At 35.8% G+C, this 20,734-nt stretch overlaps 1 long non-coding RNA gene across 1 annotated transcript in view; it reads right to left on the bottom strand.

Moving 5' to 3' along the window:
* Positions 1-1,219: 1,219 nt before the first annotated feature.
* Positions 1,220-20,734, bottom strand: part of LOC123859518 (uncharacterized) — a 90,786-nt gene continuing 71,271 nt past the window's right edge. Inside the window, exons 4-5 of the long non-coding RNA XR_006794505.3 lie at positions 8,412-8,475; positions 1,220-1,613 (exon numbers count right to left, since the gene is read on the bottom strand). This is a non-coding gene — a long non-coding RNA (uncharacterized LOC123859518). The remainder of the gene's footprint in view (positions 1,614-8,411; positions 8,476-20,734) is intronic.

Here is a 20,734-nt window from a genome sequence, read left to right as displayed (position 1 = left end):
TTTTCAATTACACCGATGTCGATTAATTATATATAAACAATCACTTAAATGCACTAGAGAAACTAGTTTTAAGGAATCCTGTGGGAAATCTTCTTAGCCATGAGAATTATTATTCTTATAGTAAATTTACTTCTCAACTTTTTTGTGTTATATATATGTATGCTACATGATTCCCTAAAGCAGGCCATACCTACATTTAGTATGTTTAGCAGGTAGGATTATGGGCTTAACCTAAAACCGTGCTGGCTTCCATGGCAATCATATTAGAAGCTAAGTTATAGACTTGTAAACATTTCCAGAAATTGAGCAAATACTTGTTTGTTTTTTGAAATAATAGTTAAAAAATGTATAAAGCCTGATAGAGTGTATTCGTCACTGTTAAACACTTTATAGAAGCTAATGTTCTGTTGAAGAGCTAATTTTGACAACCATTAAGTTCCAATCCTATCTGTAATTCTGTTGTAAAGGATACTTTTTTTTAGCTCAGAGACGGCCCTTTGCATTAATTACCAAAGCAACAGTGCTCGCTTCGGCAGCACGCATACTAAAATTACCAAAGCCAACATGAGAAAAAAAGAGATCAGGTCCCTGATGAAGATAAGAAACGAGTAAATTTTGAATATCACAAAAATTCAAATACATTATCTTTTACTGATTGTCACTGAGGTACAGAGAGCAAAACAAACAAACAAAAAATTCATTTCAGTCAACGACTTTTATTTAGCTGGAATATAAACTCTCAAACTTTCAAAAGTGCATTCATGTTTTTTCTGTGCTGTAGACATTATCCTTCCCTTGAGACTTTAGCCATAGAACAAACAGTATGAGTGAATGCCTGTGAGCCTACTTTGATGAAGAAAATTATATATAATATTTGAAGAATTACATGACTTCTTTCTTCCTATGCTATTTGAAGGAACTGCATACAGCCTGCTCAAGCAGAGCACACACTTCCAAGTCAGAGGAATCTATCAGTCATCACATGTTTGCCGTGCTCAGCATGAAGCTAGGTGTCAGAGGTGCGCAAAAGAAGTGTGAATGTACTTGCCCCAAACTTAGAGAAGAAGAATAAAACTTTTCTCATGAAATTATTTCCTTGAAAAGTCAAGCAAAGTTTGTTTGTTTGTTTGTTTGTTTCCAGGAAAGAAAAGACCAACAAGGAACACATACTCTTCTTTTTTTTTTTTTTTAAAGATTTTATTTATTTGACAGAGAGAGATACAGCAAGAGAGGGAACACAAGCAGGGGGAGTGGGAGAGGGAGAAGCAGGCTTCCCGTGGAGCGGGGAGCCCGACGCGGGGCTCGATCCCAGGACCCTGGGACCAGGACCTGAGCCGAAGGCAGACGCTTAACGACTGAGCCACCCAGGCGCCCCAGGAACACATACTCTTATTCAATATTAGAAGCTACGTAGTATGTAGTAATATAAGCTTGTTAAACAAAGATGGTACAGACCATCAGATCACTGAGGTACAGAGCAGTAGAAGACCTAAAATTACCCTGCAAGTTGATTGCAAGAAGGGATGTTAGCTTGCTCCTAAGAATTTCCTCTCTGTAAAAAGGTAGCTTCTTTCACTGCGTAGTTGAATGAAACAAAGGCAAGGTTTTCCAGTCTGAAGAGAGAACAAAGAAAAATTTGATGATTGGAGGTCACGGACAGAGAAGCAGACAGCTAATCTGATGGATAATGACCTGACAGGGTCCCACACACAAAACCACAGGTGTCATCCTGCTGTGGGGTGTGGGCACTGTCTAAAAGCTGCAGCAACTTCCATTCTTGGAATATTACCTCCCTTAAATTGCAGCTCCCTGTAGTAAGCTCTCTTGTGCCAATCACAGTAAGTTAGTCTGATGTCTAAGACTTCCTTCTTACAGCAACACAGTAATTTAATTTTCTTCTGTTAATTGGAAGATTGAAGAAAAATAACTATACTCCTCAAATTATCTAGATGATTCTAGCACAGATGAAATTAAGCATTTTAAAAGATAATCAAGTCATAAAATTAATATTTCTATCAAGACTATTTACATCAACTAATTAAAAGTTAGCTTTTGAGTTACCAGGCCTACTGAATCAGCTCTTAGTAAAACAATTCACATAAAATAGTTCTATGTCTAGCAAAATTTTTCTTGAATTTATGTATTATCCAAACTTGAGTGTGGATGGTATGCAAAGAAACATACTAATTATAGCTAACCTCACAATTAATCATTTTTTCTTTGCAATAAAATAAAACTGCATTTTATTTATTTTTTATTATTTTATTTTAAAAAAACTGTGGGGTTTTTTTTTTTTTTTGAGTATAGTTGACACCCCAGTAGACATTTTTCCAATGATGGCCAACAGACAATTGAAAAGATGCTCATCAGCAGCGAAATGCAAATCAAAACCACAACGAGAGGGGCGCCTGAGTGGCTCAGTCAGTTAAGCATCCAACTCTTGATTTTGGCTCAGGTCGTGATCTCAGAGTCATGAGACTGAGCCCTGTGTCAGGCTTCACACTTAGCAGGGAATCTGCTGGAGATTCTTTCTCCCTCTCCCTTTGCCCCTCCCCCACCTCTCCCTCTAAAATAAATAAAAATAAATTAAACCCCATTTAAAGATATTTAGTATAGACCCTCAGTGTTGATTTCAAGTAAGCAACAAGAATACCCTGTGGGCATTCTTAAAGGTAGAGTGCCATGATGGTTCAGGAAATAAAGATTTGGAAGATTTATCACAGGCTTGGGTAAATATGTTGCTGTGAAACACAAAAATTTCAGTCACATAGTCAAAAATCACTTTCTAAGATACAAAGGACAAGTCCTAGAATCGGAATTATAGTTCACACTTAAAAATACTGTAAAGTCTCATCAGAGTGCCTACCATTGCTTAAAGAAAAAAAAGACAGTAAAAGGAAGAGATTATAGATGTACCTTTTATTCCCTTACATATTACTTGAAAGAGCTCATGATTGGTGACATATTCTGGAATTACCATGTAAAATTTTCCTCTTCCCTCCATAAAAACCTCAAAATAGATGAAAATATATCATTTAAAAATATTAAATACCTACTCTATGCCAGTTTAAGGCACTTTATACACAATCATTTATTCTTCATAACAACCTATTAGTTAAGTATTATAATCCCTGTAAAATGGATTATAAACTGGGTTTAAGTGTAATCATTTTACTCATTTTTGTGAACAAATATTGAACAGATTCTTAAAATTTTTTTTTTAAAGATTTTATTTATTTGCGAGAGAGAGAATGAGAGAGAGCATGAAGGGAGGAGGGTCAGAGGGAGAAGCAGACTCCCTGCTGAGCAGGGAGCCCGATGTGGGACTCGATCCCGGGACTCCAGGATCATGACCTGAGCTGAAGGCAGTCGCTTAACCAACTGAGCCACCCAGGCGCCCTCTGAACAGATTCTGAATACAAACTTGGGTCTGTATGATTCTAAAAGTCTTGCTCTTCATACCACATGATAAAGCCAATTGTGTAAGTACTGATTTTTTGACTGCTAATGACAGGGTTTTAAATGTTCTTATTATTATAAAAATATTTAAATTTTATTTAATGACTACATTTAATTTTTTGTGGCCTTATAAACAGAAAAATCATATTTATTTTCTAGTTTACTTAGAAATATTTGGTCCTCTTGACAAAAAAAATATTTTGGTTGCTTATGAAAACAACAATCCACAAATTTTTATGGCACCCATACCGTGGGCAAGAAGGCACTATATAAGTTATAGTGTGTGCTGAAACTGATGTAAAAAGGCAAAGACCCCCAAGGACCTTAAAATTAAATCTGGATAATGAAGCATATATGCTTAATATCTGGTCTCTGCAGGTCAATCATCTGTCAGAAAAAAAATCCACCTTCACGTTTCACTGCTTTGATTAATTCAGAGCCACTGATTCATTAGTGTTCGCCAACCTTACTAGGGCAACTCACTCAGATATTTCTTTGTTAACATCAAAGCACCATCAAATTGTGGGTGGCCAATGCTAGACTATCTAGGTGCCTGTACATGCTTAGAGAGCAGTGATTCTTTCCCCTTCTGTCTTGCAATGGATAGTGGGACTGCACGAGGCGGGTTGGAACACAGAATACAAATGATGATAGAGACTGCACACAGAGACAGGAATTACATGGAGAAGACCCAGTAGTATGGCATGGAGAATGAGATTCTACCTTTTGACAAAAGGGGCCGTTCTTCATGGGCTGCTCACATACCAAAAATGTATGGAAGAGGAAAAAAAAAAAAGCTAAGTACAAGCTAACCTGTTTGCTCACCATTAAATTTGCAATGTCTAGGATGACACAGTTGTCAATCAATATTTGTTGAATGAATGAGTAAACAATCCAGGATGCTCAGGTCATTTGGACAAGTGTAGTTGTCAGTAAATGATTAATCAACTTCCTGCATGGGTTGATGTAGGCTCTTATCTCTGGCTTCACTACAATTTTTGGATTGAAATGGTCAGCTATGCACCCCTTAGAAGAACTGGGAACCCTCACAATGTGTGGATTTTAAATGCCTCTCTCTAACCCTGATTCTGGAACTTCTAGTATCCTCTCTCATTGCTCGAGGATGCAGGGCTGATTCCCAATTGAAACAAGTCTGGAGGTGGGGGAGAGGAAATGGGGTCTGACTGCCCAAGAGACCGTCTGAAGATCCATTTCTGTCCCACAGAAAGGATTCTAAAATCTCTTTTGTAAGGTAGATCAACTGAAATAATAGATACCAATGTTCATTGATTCCTTTGTCATTTCTCAAAAACACAATGCCATTCTGGGCCTGGCTGAGGGAAACAGAAGTGAACCGTACTCTTCAGGAGCTCACACTCAAGTAGGGAGGAAGCAGATCTGTGTGTGATAAATGTGCTGCAATTATGTGTCTATCATAATAAAAGCATGTGTTAGTGGGAATTATGAAGTGCAGGTGGAGCTAAAGGGCAGAAAATATATGAAAATGTGGAACAGTACAGTGAGCTTGGGAAACTGAGCAACGTGAGTGGGTACTTCTGGACCCATCAAGAAGATAGGGTTAGAGAGGTAGTCAAGCCACCTATCATACAGGATCTGTTGTGACATGCTGAGAAAGAGATTTTTTTCATAAAAGCTTTGAGAAGTCATGAAGGCTTTTAAGTAGGGAATGGCATGGCCAGATTTATCATTTAAAAGTATGATCTTGGGGTGCCTGGGTGGCTCAGTTGGTTAAGCATCTGACTATTGGTTTTGGCTCAGGTCATGATCTCAGGTCCTGAGATCAAGCCCCTTGTAGGGCTCCCTGTTCAGCGGGGAGTCTGCTTCTCCACTTTCTCTCCCACTACTCCTCCGCTCACTCATGCACTCTCTTTCTCTAAAATAAAGAAAATCTTTGGAAAAAAATAAAAGTGCGATATTATCGGTAAAGTTCAAAGCAAGGGAACTGGTTAGGAGTCTGTTGGAGTAATCTAGGAAAGAGACGAAGATGACATAAACTAGGTCATCTCTGGCCAGATGAAGAGGAAACTAATTCAAGAAAGGTAAAAGGTCTGGGCTGGTTACCTACCTGAGCTGTTACTTGCTTGTTTATGACCCGTATGGCAAGGTTTGGCAGACCACTGACCACTGGCTGATAAGACAGATTTCACACAGCTGTGAAAGGGAGCCTTACTTTGCTTTTATGGGTACTGGTAGTGATGATTAGATGTGGGAGGGAAGAATGATTCTCAAGTTGCTGGCTTGGTTTACTCTGTGGATTTCATATGATTTACTTGTGTGTGTGTTCCCACTGCGTAGCATAGTACTTGGCACCAAAGCACAATGATACACATTTTTAAGCAAACATCTAAAATAATATCTATCACATTTAGAGCATCTACAAGGTGGTTGTTCATGTGTCTTTTCATTTCATTATCATTTTGCAGATTCAGAGTAATGCAAAGATATATACCTGATTTCTCTGGGAGCTGGGATACAACACATTATTACCATTATATGGACCAAAGGGAATGGATAAAGGAAAGATGAGTCCAGTGGCTGGAAAAACTTTAGGGTTGGATCAGTTAGGAATTTCAGCTTTGTAAATAATGTAGAAGATATTTGGTAGCTTTAGCTATGATTTATTGTCTGTTTCACAGCTAAATGAATGAAAGGGGGTAGAAAAAAGAATCTTACTGTTTAAATCCAAATAATAAAGAGCATGTTCAATACCCTACCTTGGGTAAACATGGCTGATTGGCAAAATGTTTGTTACTCTAGCTAACCTAAACTTTTAGTTCTTTCATTTATTCCTCATTGAAAAAGTAAGTCTCCTGCATCATAGCTCTTCCTATTTTTGGAATCTGTTATTAAGTTACAACAATATACATCATATATAATATTACCTGATGTAATAACATAGATGCTGCTTTGTGGATAATAGACAATTGTTGAAGAGTATTGTTTTCTTTATTTCTTGTTCTTGGCCAGTTTGATTTTCTAGACTAAATGGTTTTGGATCCTATTCAGTTTGGCCACATAGCCTTGAGATTGATGTTGGTATTTTCTCCTTTATTTTTACCCCCAGATTTCTCTCTCCTCCGCTTTATGTTTATTTTATCACCAGCATTGTTTGCCAACAAACACTGTAGAAGGCAGGGAGAGGCAAGAAAGTATTCTTCATATTCTTTACTCTGGTGAGAGTAGTCTATGCTTGGGTCTCCTAGGTAACTTTGAAAACAAAAACCCATTTTAAGGATATTTATTAGTTAGATTTGTTATGATTAGTTGTGGGAATTTTTAGAAGTTTAAAGTCTCCCCCTTAAAAAAAAGAAAGATAGAGAAAGAGAGAGAAGAGAAGAGACAGAGCAGAGACCTTTCTTTAAAACTGTATAATTAGATTAAGTGCTATATTTTTTTTTCAGATTTTAATATGCTATTATATACTCAGGCAAGTAAGACTATTCCTAAGAAGGATGCTTGAAGAGTCAGTAAATAATACGTTGTGCTTAACAAACAAAAAAGCAGTAGGCTCTGCTTTCCTCTTTTTGGCTTTGAGTGTTGTTAAGAAGAAATGTTAATTCACGGAGCACTAGTTCCCTGCCTTTTGTTGTTGTTTGTTGTTTGTTGTTTTCTAAATAATAATAAAGCTTTGCTATATATGTATTTTTTTCCTGGATATTTGGACAGTTCTTGGAAACTGGTTAAAGTTACCATTTCCTTTTTATTAGTATTTCAAGAGAGGCAGTAATTTGATTGTTTTGAATTTTTTATACAAAATATATGTAAAGAGTGATCTTTAATAATTTGACAATTAAACAGTGAAGGAAAATGTCAATATTTAAATATTTTAGTAAGCATTCTTTTCTCTAAGTTTTAATTGCATTATTAATTGTAATGAACAAGATATTCCTAGGGAAAAAGCTGAGCAGATCATCTAATTGCAGCTTTTACTGCTTTGAATGATAAAGTGCCTTTGATTTGATGCTGAGCCAGGAGGGCTTGATTGATAATATCTGTCTCAGATGTCACCCTGGGAGAAAAGAATAAAACCTCAGTAGACTTGGTGCATTGCAGCTGTCTCCGCTGCTCCAATTTCTCTGCCCCATTGACGTCATTGGGAGGTTTCAAACCAGTCCAGAGTGTCTAGTAAACCTGCACATAAATGAAATGAAGAAACAGAACAACACTGATTCATAACCCAGCCCTCACTCCAAAGAGGTAGCTGTTATATTTTCTCAGATAATGGACTGATGTTTGCTCCTTCCCTGTGCTTAAAAAAAAATTATTAAAATGGAATCAGCTATCCAGAAATGTGGGAAAGCCTCTGACAAGGAATGCGAATTGCGTAAGCCCTTCTAAAATCAGATTACATCACAATGAACCACATTTGTCCAGGGTTCTCAGATAACATAACCTGCATCCAGCTCGTCTCTCAGATCGGGGCTGTCTGAAGCAGAAAGTGGCCTGGGGGACAGCCTTCCCCGGGGGCAGGACTACTCCAACCATGCAGGCCAGTTCCTGGTGCTGTTTCCTCCTCTTCTTTCTTCACACACAGCCATTTGTGTTGAGTTTCAGACGAGGGATATCCATAGACAAGGATATGATCACAGAGTAGAATTACAGTCTTTCCAAGGAAGTATTTTCTCATTTTTTTTTTAATGAATTTAGCAAAGAGAAAATACACAGGAGGAAGCAGAGGAGGAAAACAAAACCTTGGTGATGTTTTTAAAGCTGCTTTGTCAGCTTACTACACTAAATGTATGATAAACTGTAAATCTCAAAATCATTTATCACAGGGAATTTTTTTTTTCCTAAATGCTGTCCCATAGCAATTTAGTGACTTGGCTGTTTATTAATGTTAGAAGATGTTCAAAGCTAATTTTCCTCAGGCTGGGTGATCAGACTGCTGGCAGAAGAAGAATGCTCTCCTTCTCCCTTCTTCTTAGTCCTACCTCTTCCTCACTCTCCACCAGGTATGACAGGAAAAGACTCACAGTTACCAAATAGCTTTCGTTTCTTATTCAGCCAACAAGGTCCATGGTGTGTGATTTGAAAAAAAAAAAAAAGAAAGAAAGAAAGAAAGAAAGAAAACTGAATCTTTATAACACTTTAAAGTTTACAAAGCATTATCACTTCCATTTTTTCTATTTCAGTCTGAATGATAACCCTGTACAGTAGATAATACAAGTATCATCATTTTATAGATAAGGAAACTGAGCTTCAGGCAGGCTAAAGGGAAAAATTAAAATCTTGCCCGAGTTAATCATCTTGTAAAAGGCAGAGCTCAAACCCCAAATTTTGGAGCTCTGTATCCATCCTCCGCTTTCTTCACCGTATGTTCAAGGAGGTGGATATTTCTTGATCCTATAACCTACCTTTTAGAATCACTTCAATTTAGCTAATTTGTATTGACCATTTACTACATGTGGTAGGTACTTTAGAGTCAAAGCTACGTAAGACATAGTTGTTGACCTTCTGGAGCTTAGAATACTGAAGAAAAGACATGGCTCTGTATGTAACTATTACAAGACAGAATAAGAGATTTGCATGAGACAAAGTGATGGCATCTGATTAGTACATCTTGAATGAAGTAGCATTTCACATAATACTGAAGGACTGGTGGTATTTCAATAGGTAAATATGGTGGCTACAGCCATTGTGGGCCAGGGGACCTGCATGAGCAGAGACGAATAGGCAAGATGGTCCTAGGCGTGACAGGAATGATACAAGGGATCTTATGTTGAAACTGAAGGCTGGGATCTTGAAAGATGGAAGACTTTAAATGCCAGGATGAGGAGTTTGTAATAATAAAAAGAAATATGAATGCTTTAATCTAAGGAGTAAAACCATTGGTGTGTAATCAGTTAAGCAGCCATGTATAAGGTACATGTGAGAATAGAAAATCTTGTTCATAATACCAATTAGGAGGTTCCATAGAGATCGAGGGTGGGGGAGTTTTGAGGAAATAGGGTAATGTGGGGCTATGGGAATTCATTCATTTGTTTGAAAGTATTTGTTGATCACTTCTACCTGTCAGGCACTATTCTGGGTATGAGAATATGCTGGTAGCAGACTGATAAACTCCCTGCCTCATTGTTCTTTCATTCTCTAAAGGAGGAAATGGAAAAGGGGGGGACAAATTCACCAAGTACTATGGGGCTAGAACTAACAGCATTTAGTAACAGGTCATGCTGAATAGAAGAAGAGCTGATGCTGACTTGGAAATTTCTCTGCTTGACAGAACATGCCCCAAAGCCTGTTAGCTAAAAGTGCACTTCTCTACAAAGTTATCCTTCTTATGGCACTATGAAAACACTTCACATGGATACCATCTAGTTCAGATATGATGAGGTACGGAAACATGCTTGGCAAAGCATCAAGTGCTACGTAGACAGTATCATTTGTGGTGGTGAGTGGCTTTTTGTGTGTGTATTTTTATTCTAACAAAGTATGAATATTTCAGAGTGTTTAATCTGGTAAATTGTTTCTCACTTTACTTCTCATTTTAAAGCAGAGTCAAATATGCTCATATTGATTATGTTTTCAAATAATCTCAGGAAAGTTATTTCAAAGTTATGTTGTTTGCAATTTACCTTGTCACATAGTCTTTTATCTTGCTGTTTCTGTGATTTCTGCTTATATTCTAATGTAGGATACATTATGAAAAATGATATTAGGTATTGTGTAGGGATCTACTAAAACTACTATCTAGGGTGCCGGTTCCTAATGGGGAAGGGTTCACTTCAGGGTTGTGTACTGATATGTTTGGGGAGCTATGTCTTAAGCATTTAACAGTTTAAACATCTAATCATCTTCCTTGAGGTTCTTTATATGTGATTTATTACATAGAGCATGGGTTTTCCTATGTATTCACAAGTCTCAGCATTTCCTATGTATCCCTTAATCAGCATTATAAATAAGTTACCATGTGTATTTAAAAATGATCAGACATTAAGAATCTTATGACACATCCAAACAAATGTTAGCCACATAATTAGGTTATGACCAAGTCAATAGAAGCCCTGAGGATATTGATAATGAACCCTTTACTGTGCCTGACTTTTGTTAAGTTAAGAATGAGAATCCGTGTGATAGCTGAAGTGGGGAACTGAGAACATCACCCGGATAATATGCTTTGAGGAGTGTGTAGATGAAAATAAGATGATAATAAAATTACCTACTTACATTGATGATTACCCCCAATAAAATGCAGATTTACTGAAAAAGGCTTATACAGCAAATAGTTACTGATCTGTATATGCATGTGCCCTGGGTGGTGGCTAAAATGGTTCTCTCTTTCTCTCTATTGAAGTCTCTTTTATTTTGTGATCCTTTCTGCCCAAATGAATAAGGATGAGATAGATAAGTGACTCTTTTGACCAGTGACCTCTTTTTGTGAAGAAAATTTCAGTTTTAAAAAAAAAACTGTTTAGTGATCATGAACCTCCATCTAGTTGCTTAGAATTTAGACTCAGCTGAAGTAATCAAATTTTCTTTCTTTTTGTTAATTTAGTTTATGAATTATTTTGTTTTTAATTCTTAATTATTTTTATTGAATTATAATTGACATACAGTATTATATATGTTTCAGGTATATAACACAGTGATTGATATTTTTATACATTATAAAAAATGATCACCACAATAGGTCTAGTTACTGTCTGTCATCATATGGAGTTATTTCAATATTATTGACTATATTCCCTATGCTGTACATTACATTCCTGTGACTTATTTATTTTATAACTAGAAGTTTGTATCTCTTAATCCTCTTCACCTATTTTCCCCATCCTCCTAACCTCCTCCCTTCTCAAAACAACCAGTTTATTCTCTGAAACTATGAATCTGTGTCTGTTTTGTTTGATTTTTTAGATTCTACATATAAATCAAATCACACACTATTTGTCTTTCTCTCTGACTTATTTCACTTAATCTTTAGCTTCTAGGTCCATCTATGTTGTCACAAATGGCAAAATTTTGTTCTTTTTTATGGCTGACTAATATTCCATTTTATACACTCATACATATGCACACCTCACATCTTTATCCATTCATCTATTGATGGACACTTAAATTGTTCTGTATCTTGGCTATTGTAAATAATGCTGCAATGAACATAGTGGTACATACATCTTTTTAACTTAGTGTTTTTGTTTTCTTTGAATAAATATTCAGAAGTGGAATTGCTGAATTATATGGTAGTTCTATTTTGAATTTTTTGAGGGACTTCCATACTGTTTTTCATAGTGGATACACCAATTTACATTCTCACCAATGGTACATGAGGGTTCCCTTTTCTCCATATCCTCACCAACACTTGTTATTTCTTATCTTTTTGAATAAGTTATTCTGACAGGTATGAAGTGGTATCTCATTGTAGTTTTGATGTGCATTTCCCTAATGATGAGTGACATTGAGCATCTTTTCATGTGTCTGTTGGCCATCTGTATGTCTTCTTTGGAAAAATGTCTATCCAGGTTTTCTGCCTATTTTTTACTCAGGTTGTTTATTTGTTTAAAGTTTTTTGTTTTGTTTGTTATTGAGTTGTATGGGTTTTTGTATATTTTCGATATCGACCCCTTTTCGTGTATATCATTTGCAAGTGTCTTTTTCCATTCAGTGGGTTGCCTTTTTGTTTTGTTGATAGTTTCATTCATGGTATAAATTTTTTTAGTTCTATGTAGTTTCCTTTGTACAGTTTGCTTTTGTTGCCCTTGCCTGAGGAGACATATCTTTGAACAATATGCTCAGACTGATGTTAAAGAGCTTACTGCCTATTTTTTTCTAGGAATTTTATGGTTTCAGGTCTCAAATTTAAGTCCTTTTTTGAGGTTATTTTTGTGTATAGTGTAAGAAAGTGGTCCAGTTTCATTCTTCTGCATGTAGCCATTGAGTTTTCCCAGTGCCATTTTATTGAAGAGACTGTCTTTTCTCCATTTTATGTTCTTGCTTTCCTTGTCATAGATTAATTGACCATATAAATGTGAATTTATTTTTGGGCTCTCATTCTGTTCCATTGATCTACATGTCCATTTTTGTGCCAGTACCATACTCTTTTAATTACTAGCTTTGCAGTATAGTTTGAAATCAGGGAGCTTTAGCTTTGTTCTTTCTCAAAATTGCTTTGGCTGTGCAGGGTCTTTTGTCTTCCATACAAATTTTAGGATTATTTGTTTTATTTATGTGAAAAATGCCATTGGTATTTTGATAGATGTTGCATTCAATCTGTAGATTGCTTTGGGTGGTATGGGCATTTTAATAATATTGATTCTTCTAATCCATGAGCACTTTATATCTTTTCATTTATTTGTGTCTTCAATTTCTTTCATAAATGTCTTATAGTTTTCAGAGTACAGGTCTTTCACCTCCTTGGTTAAATTTATTCCTAGGTATATTATACTTTTTCATGTGATTGTCAATGAGATTGTTTTCTTAATTTCTTTTTCTACTATTTCACTATTGGTGTGCAGAAATGCAATAGATTTCTGTATATTAATTTTGTTTCCTGCGACTTTACTGAATCTGTTAGTCTAATAGTTTTTTGTGGAGTTTTTAGGGTTTTCTCTATAAAGTATTATGTCATCTGCAAATAGTGACAGTTTTACTTCTTCCTTTCCAATTTGGGTGCCTTTTATTTCTTTCTTGCCTAATTGCTGTGGCTAGTACTTCCAATACTATGTTGAATAAAGGTAGTGAGAGTGGGCATTCTTGTCTTGTTCCTGATCTTAGAGGAAATGCTTTCAGCTTTTTACCATTGAGTATGATATTAGTTGTGGGTTTGTCATATATGGCTTTTATTATATTGATGTATGTTTCCTCCATACCCTTTTTGTTGAGAGTTTTTATCATTAGTGGATGTTGAATTTTGTCAAATGCTTTTTCTGCATTATTGAGGTCATCATATGATTTTTATCCTTTATTTTGTTAATGTGGCATATCACATTGATTGATTTGTAGATGTTAAAGCATCCTTGCATCCCTGGAATGAATCAGACTTGGTTATTTGGAAGCTACTTCTAATGTATTGTTAAATTTATTTTGTTGAGGATTTTTGCATCTATGTTCATCAGGGATATTGGTATGTGATTTTCTTTTTTTTTTTTTTTTTGTATTGTCTTTATCTAGTTTTGAGGTCAGGGTAATGCTGGCTTCACAAAATGAGTTTGAAAATAGTCCTTCCTCCTCCAATTTTTTGGAATAAGTTGAGAAGGATAAACGTTAACTGTTTTTTTTTATTTTTACTTTTTTAAAGATTTTATTTATTTATTTGACAGAGAGAGAGACAGCGAGAGAGGGAACACAAGCAGGGGGAGTGGGAGAGGAAAAAGCAGGCTTCCCGAGGAGCAGGGAGCCCAATGTGGGGCTCGATGTGGGGCTCGATCCCAGGACCCTAGGATCATGACCCGAGCCAAAGGCACATGCTTAACTACTGTGCCATACAGGTGCCCCAAACATTAATTGTTTTTTAAATGTTTGATAGAATTCACCTGTGAAGCCATCTGGACCTGAACTTCTGTTTGTTGAGAAATTTTTTTGTTTGTAACATGTTTTTTATTTTTATTGATTCAATTTCATTACTACTAATCAGTCTATTCTGATTTTCTATGTCTTCCTATTCAATCCTGGAAGATCATGTTTCTAGGAATTTATGCTTTTTTTTCTAGGTTGTCTAATTTTGTAGCATATAATTGTTCATAGTATTTTCCTACAATCCTTTCGTATTTCTGTGGTGTCAGTTGTAATTTCTCCTCTTTCATTTCTAATTTTATTTGGTCTCTCTCTCTCTTTTTCTTAGTCTAGTTTAAGACTTTGTCAATTTTGTTTATATTTTCAAAGAACCAGCTTTTAGTTTCATTGATTTATTTTTTATTTTTTCTTTAGTTTTTATTTCATTTATTTCCTCTCTGGTCTCCATTTTTTCCTTCCTTCTAACTTTGGGCTTTGTTCTTCTTTTCCACTTCCTCTAAATGTAAAGTTAGATTGTGTATTTAAAATTTTTCTTATTTCTTGAGGTAGACCTGTATAGCTATGAACCTCCCTCTTAGAATTGCTTTTGCTGCATTGCAAAGGTTTTGGTTCATTGTCTTTGCATTTTCATTTGTCTCAAGTTATTTTTTGATTTCCTCTTTGATTTCTTTATTGACTCATTAGTTGTTTAGTAAAATGTTGTTTAGTCTTCACGTTTGTGTTTTTTATTTTTTCTTTATGTTTGATTGCTAGTGTCATACCATGTTATCAGAAAGATGCTTGAAACCATTTTCAGTTTTCTTAAATTTATTGAGACTTGTTTTGTGGCCTAACACATGATCTATCCTGGAGAATGTTCTATGTGTATTTGAAAAGAATGTTTATTCTGCTGCCCTGGAATTGAATGTTTTGTGTATCTATTAAGTCCTTCTGATCTAATGTGTCACTTAAGGCCAATATTTCCTTATTGATTTCCTGTCTGGATGATTGATCCATTCATGTAAGGGTAAAATGTATTAAAGTCCCCTACTATTATTGTATCACTGTCTATTTTTCCCTTTATTTCTGTTAATATTTGCTTTATATACTTAGGTGCTCCTATGCTGGATGCCTAGATGTTTACAAATGTTATTTGTGACATTTGTTGGAATGACCCCTTTATTATTATATAATGTCTTTCTTTGTCTTTTGTTATAATCTTTGTTTTAAAGTCTATTTTGTCTGATATAAGTATTGCCACTCCAGCTTTCTTTTCATTTCCACGTGTATGGTACATCTTTTTTCTATCCTTTCACTTTCAGTCTGTAAGTATATTTAGGTTTGAGGTGAGTCTTTTGTAGGCAGCATATAGGAAGGTCCTGTTACTTTTCTTAATCCATTCAGCCACCCTATGTCCTTTGATTGGAGCATTTAGTCTGTTTACATTTAAAGTAATTTTTGATAGGAATGTACTTGTTACCATCTTGTTTATTCTTTTCTGGACGTTTTCATAGTTCCTCTCTGCTCCTTTCTTCTTTTCTTTTGCTCTTCCCCTGTGGTTGGATTGTTTCCTTCATTTTTGTATTTAGATTCCTTTCTCTTTTTCTTTTGTGTATTTATTATAAGTTTTTACTTTGTGATTACTGTGAGGTTCACATATAACATCTTATGTATATAATAGCTTCCATAACTTGATAGCAACTTAATTTTGAACACATTCCAAAGCTTCATATTTAATCTCCCACACATATTTTGTATTTCTGATGACACATTTTCCATCTTTTTACTTTATGTATCCCTTAACTAATTATAGTATTTTAAATTAATTTTACTCCTTTTGTCTTTTACTCTTTATGCTTACTTTGTGAGTGGTTGATCTACTACCTTTATTGTTTTTTTTTTTACCTTTTCTGGTGAGATTTTTACATATGTATGTTTTCTTATTATTAATTAATGCCTTTTCTTTTTAGCTTAGAGATGTCCCTTTAACATTTCTTTTAATGCTGGTTAATGATGATAAATTCCTTTAGCTTTTGCTTATCTGGAAAATTCTTAATCTCTCCTTCAATTCTGAATGATAACCTTGCTGGGTAGAGAATTCTTGGTTGGCAGTATTTCCCCTTCAGCATATTGTATATGTTATTACACTCCCTTCTGGTCTGTCTGCTAAAAAAATCTGATAGCCTCATGGGGTTTCCCTTATACATAATATGCTACTCTTCTCATGCTACTTTTAGGATTATTTCTATAACCTTAACATTTTACCCTTTTAATTATAATTTGTCTAGGTGTGTTTCTCTTTGGGTTTACCTTATTGGAATTCTCTGTGCTTCCTGGGCCTGGATACCTGGTTCCTTTCCCAGATTAAGGAAGTTTTCAACTATTATTTCTTCAAATAATTTTTCTGGCCCTTTTTCTCTCTCTCCTCTTTCTGGGACTCCTATAATGAAAAGGTTATTCCACTTGATGTTGTCTCAGAGATCAGTTAAGTTGTCTTCACTTCTTTTAATTCTTTTTTCATTTTGCTTTTATGTCTGGGTATTTTCCATTGCTTTGTCCAACTCACTTATTTGTACTTCTATTTCATCCATTCTGTTGTTGAACTCCTCTAGTGTATTTTTCATTTGTTACAACTTCTATTTGGTACTTTCTTATATTTTCTATCTCTTTGTTGAAGTTCTTGCTGTGTTCATCCATTCTTTTCCCAAGATTGTTGAGCATCTTTATGACCATTACTTGTAACTCTTTATCAGGTAGGTTGCTTAGCTCCATTTCATTAAGGTTTTTTTCTGGGAATTTGCCTTGGTTTAGAACATATTCCTCTATCTTCTCATTTTGCCTGTCTCTCTGTGTTTGTCTGTTGTAATAGGCAAAACAGCTACCTCCCTCAGTCTTGAAAGAGTGGTTTTGTGTAGGAACTGTTTTGTGTTGTCCAGAAGCTCAATCTCCCCTGGCCACCAGAGCCAGGCACTCTATGTGTGGGTTGCATGTGCCTGCAGGGTATGGTAGGACTGAGCCTGCTGCTGGAGAGGTGGAGCTTGGGGCACTCCCCTGGCTGGTTGCAATTTGGCCACTGTCACAGGCAGCACAGGGTTCAAGCTGCTTGTCCCTCCCAGTTGCAGCTTTGTCTCTGAGTGGTGTGAGTTGGGTTCAAGGCATTTGTCTGGCCCATTGCAGTTCAATCTTTGCACAGGTTGGGCAAGGCTCAGGGAACTCATCTGGCCCCATTGTAGCTTGGGTGTTATGTGGGGTGGTCAGGGTGTGGGGCACTTGCCTAACCCAGTCTGGGCAGGGGGGAGAGGCGGTGGTCAGTAGGGAGAGTAGGCAGAGCAACCTTTGGTGTTAGCAGGGAAGAGGGAGGGCATGAAAAATAACCTCCATCAGTTTCATCACCAGTAAGTTAGAATGAGATTGCAAAGGTGGTGTCTTCCAGCCTTTCTGTTTTTAGATAAAGTCCCTATAGGTTCCTGTCTCTCTGGTAGCTGCTTTAAAATTAGTAAGTCTCCCTCACTTAAGGTCTAGATGCTTTCAATCTCTTCCTTCTGTATTGGATCTCAGGGTGAATGGGTTTGCACATGAGATTTTTAAAAGTATGCTCTTCTTTCCGTATAGTTCAGTGATTATTCTTCTCTTAATCCCCACTGATTTTCAAAACAAGACATTTGGTTGGCTCATCTTTCCAGTGCTAGCCCTTAGGGTTGGGGTGCCTGATGTGGGGCACAATGCCTTCACTCCTTGAGGGAGAGTTCCATATTTAGGGGATTTCTCCTAATTGTGGAGTCACTGCATATGAGGTGAGGTTTGGGTCAAGGCTACATCTCTGCCTCTTCTGTCCCTTCTCAACTCATCTCTTTTGTCTTTTGTTGTACTATTCATATAGTTCTTAGCTCCTTTTTAGAGGAAAATTGTTCCATATGTAGCTGTAAATTGTTGTGTTCATGGAAGAAAGTGAGCTCATAGTCTTCCTACAGTGCTGTCTTGAACCCCCTTCCATTTACCTGATCGGATTTTCTGACAAGCATTTCTAAATTCTACCCACCACCCCTCCCCATTCTCCTCCATCCTCTCAGTATACTCTCTTTACTGCTTTCTGTGTCATGTCACATTATATTTATTTGTTCATATATTTCTTCCAACCCTGGACCATGAAACCCTTGAAGCCAAGATTCTTTCTTTCGTGTTTGTACCCATAACACTTAGTAGAGCCTCTGGCATATATTAGGTCCTCAGGAAAGGCAGGAAGTGTCACTTCAACTGAACTTTCATTTGACAATGGAAATATGGCTTTGGAGGGAAAGTGTTATTTTCCTAAGAAAGCTTTTTTATTCTTTATGCCTAATAGAAAGGCTTTATCCCTCATCATTGATTAGGATAACTTTATGGGAATAATAATAGTAATAATAATTAATAATAATAGAAGCAGCATTTATAGTTTACTGAGCACCTGTGTTTGCCAGGCCTGTGCTAAGTATTTAACATATAGTAATATCTCAGTCAATCTAGGTAAATAATACTACCTTCATTTTGCAGATGAGGAAATAAAAAGGTTCAGTAACTTCCCCAAAGTCAGATAGATATTAAGAGTTGGTAAAATCAAGTTAACTCATTTTTCTGCCTCCAAAGCCTATTTTTTTACAGTTATGGAAAATTGACAATTAGTATATAACAAACCCATTAGAGAAAATATGCATTTTATTTGTGTACGGTACTAGAATATGGTAGCCACATATTAATGGAATGACTCTTAAAAATACCTGTCAGTGGAGGAAGATATTTGATTTCATTATAGTGAAGAGAGAAGAGTGAGATGTTTCCACAGAAAAGGAATTTCAGGTTCTTTGTCCAGTCTTTTAAGTATCTGGATATATTTTGAAACACAATTTTTTTAATTTACCTTTAGTTTGGTTTTTTGACATGAAAAATGTGTTTTATAAAACTGTCACTACTGTATAGGGAGCCAAAAGACTTGAACTTTGTTCTCAACTTCATATTTTACTAATCTGTATGATCCTGCATAATTCCTTAAATATCATAAACGTATTTCTTGGTTGTCAAGTAAATGAACTAGATGGAATATCTTGGTTTTACCATACTTCCTATCCCTCTGCTATGTTTGATTTGTTTCTGAGCAACCTCTAAAGTCCTAAATCAACTTAATTTGGTGAGAGAAAGATTTGGGGGTAATTGTAGAGGATATTATCATCTCAGAGCTTTATAATGGTAATCTTTACGGGATTCTACATGGTTTGGGATTAAAATGAAAGTTAATAAGTGAGAGGGGTAACAGATTTTGAAATATTAGCAATGTCCTACATTTGGCCTTTTAACCTTTAGGAACATTAATCAAGTCACCTTTAAATTGATTCTAGCTGACATTTGGAGGGAAACCATAAATTGAGGTTATTATTTCTAAATGATTATATGGAACTATTAGCAAAGTAAAAAGGAGACTTTAGGTACTATGAATTTTGGCATCAAGCTGGCTTTCACCGTGGCAAGATAATTTTGGTGGCTGAGATCATCAGAGTGATAGAGTCGTTGAACTGAAAAGAACCTTGGGAAGTTATCTAGTCCACCTTTCTGCCTGGAGCCATGTCACATTTGAACTATAGAGATTAGAAATATTTTTTTGTTTTTTAAGGGAGATTCCACAATTTCGCCTGGTATCTTATTCCATTAACTGCCAATCTCACCTGTCAGCAAATCATTTTTCATAGCTACCCTAAATCTCAAGGGCTGCAGTTTGAATTCATTTTCTTCCGTCCTCGGAGGTAAAAAACAGCTGGTATAATAACTCCTCGTGTACATGAAGATTGTTATCAAGACGTTATTCAGCTCATATCCTAAAGCCAAATTCTTTGAATCTTTCTTCATAATTTCTTTTTGGCCAACATTTTAATTACCTTCCTTTTGCACATCTGAACTCTCCTCAAGTCTTCCATCTTCTCAGCTGTGACTCCCAGGATAATAAATATAGCATACATAGTTAGTTATTGTACCCAGTGAATTGCATGAACATGACAACTTGGACTCTGTTTCTCTTTAAGCAAACATATGGTGAAAACTTTTCTTTTTAACAATATAAATAGGAAGCATTGTATTAAGAGCATGAGTGATTATAAGAGTGCACATTGCCTTAAAAATCTCAAATTTACAAAAGTCATAAACTAAAAACTAATAAATTAAGGGAGACGATTAAAAAGAAAAACTGTGGTCACTTTCCTCTAAATTTCTACTCTCATGCTGAGTGGAAGCTTGGTGTAGTAAGACTAGAATAAATTTTGGTATCAAAACTATTCCCACTTCAGTCCTGGATGTAACTGGACTCAGTGGACAACTATCTCCTTCTTTATGAGCTTTACTTACCTACTATGTTATATAAGATGATAATAATAAAAATGACAAATTCCTTGAGGATAAGAAAGGACCATTCTTATTTATTTTGGTACCTCCAGAGCCTAGCCCAATTCATTATATATATTAACACTCACTGAATGTTTGAATTTTACTGAAGGGCTCCTTGTAAGAATTGAATGAGAGTATACATCTGAAAATATTTGGTCAACTATTGAATTCTATGTAACTGTGAGTCATTGCTATTAATTTTTAAAGAGTCAGTATTAATACTAGATTTAAAAAAAATTAAACCATATTTTGATTTGCACTCATCTTCCCAGAAACATTTCTGTTATCCATTTGTTGCCTATCTTTTAAAAACTTTTTTTCTGAAAGTTTTAGATTCCTAAAATGAATAGTCAGTGGTACAAGACTTAACTGCTTGGAGCTTAATGACTAGTTTTCCCTGGTGAGCAATCTGAGAATGACAAAT

This window comes from Mirounga angustirostris, unplaced genomic scaffold (genome assembly GCF_029215605.1).
Source record: "Mirounga angustirostris isolate CCGP_5_RB_7025 unplaced genomic scaffold, mMirAng1.0.hap1 SCAF_4, whole genome shotgun sequence".
Lineage (NCBI taxonomy): Eukaryota > Metazoa > Chordata > Mammalia > Carnivora > Phocidae > Mirounga > Mirounga angustirostris.
The sequence above is the reverse complement of the archived record's forward strand: the minus strand, read 5'-3'. Positions and strand labels throughout refer to the sequence as shown.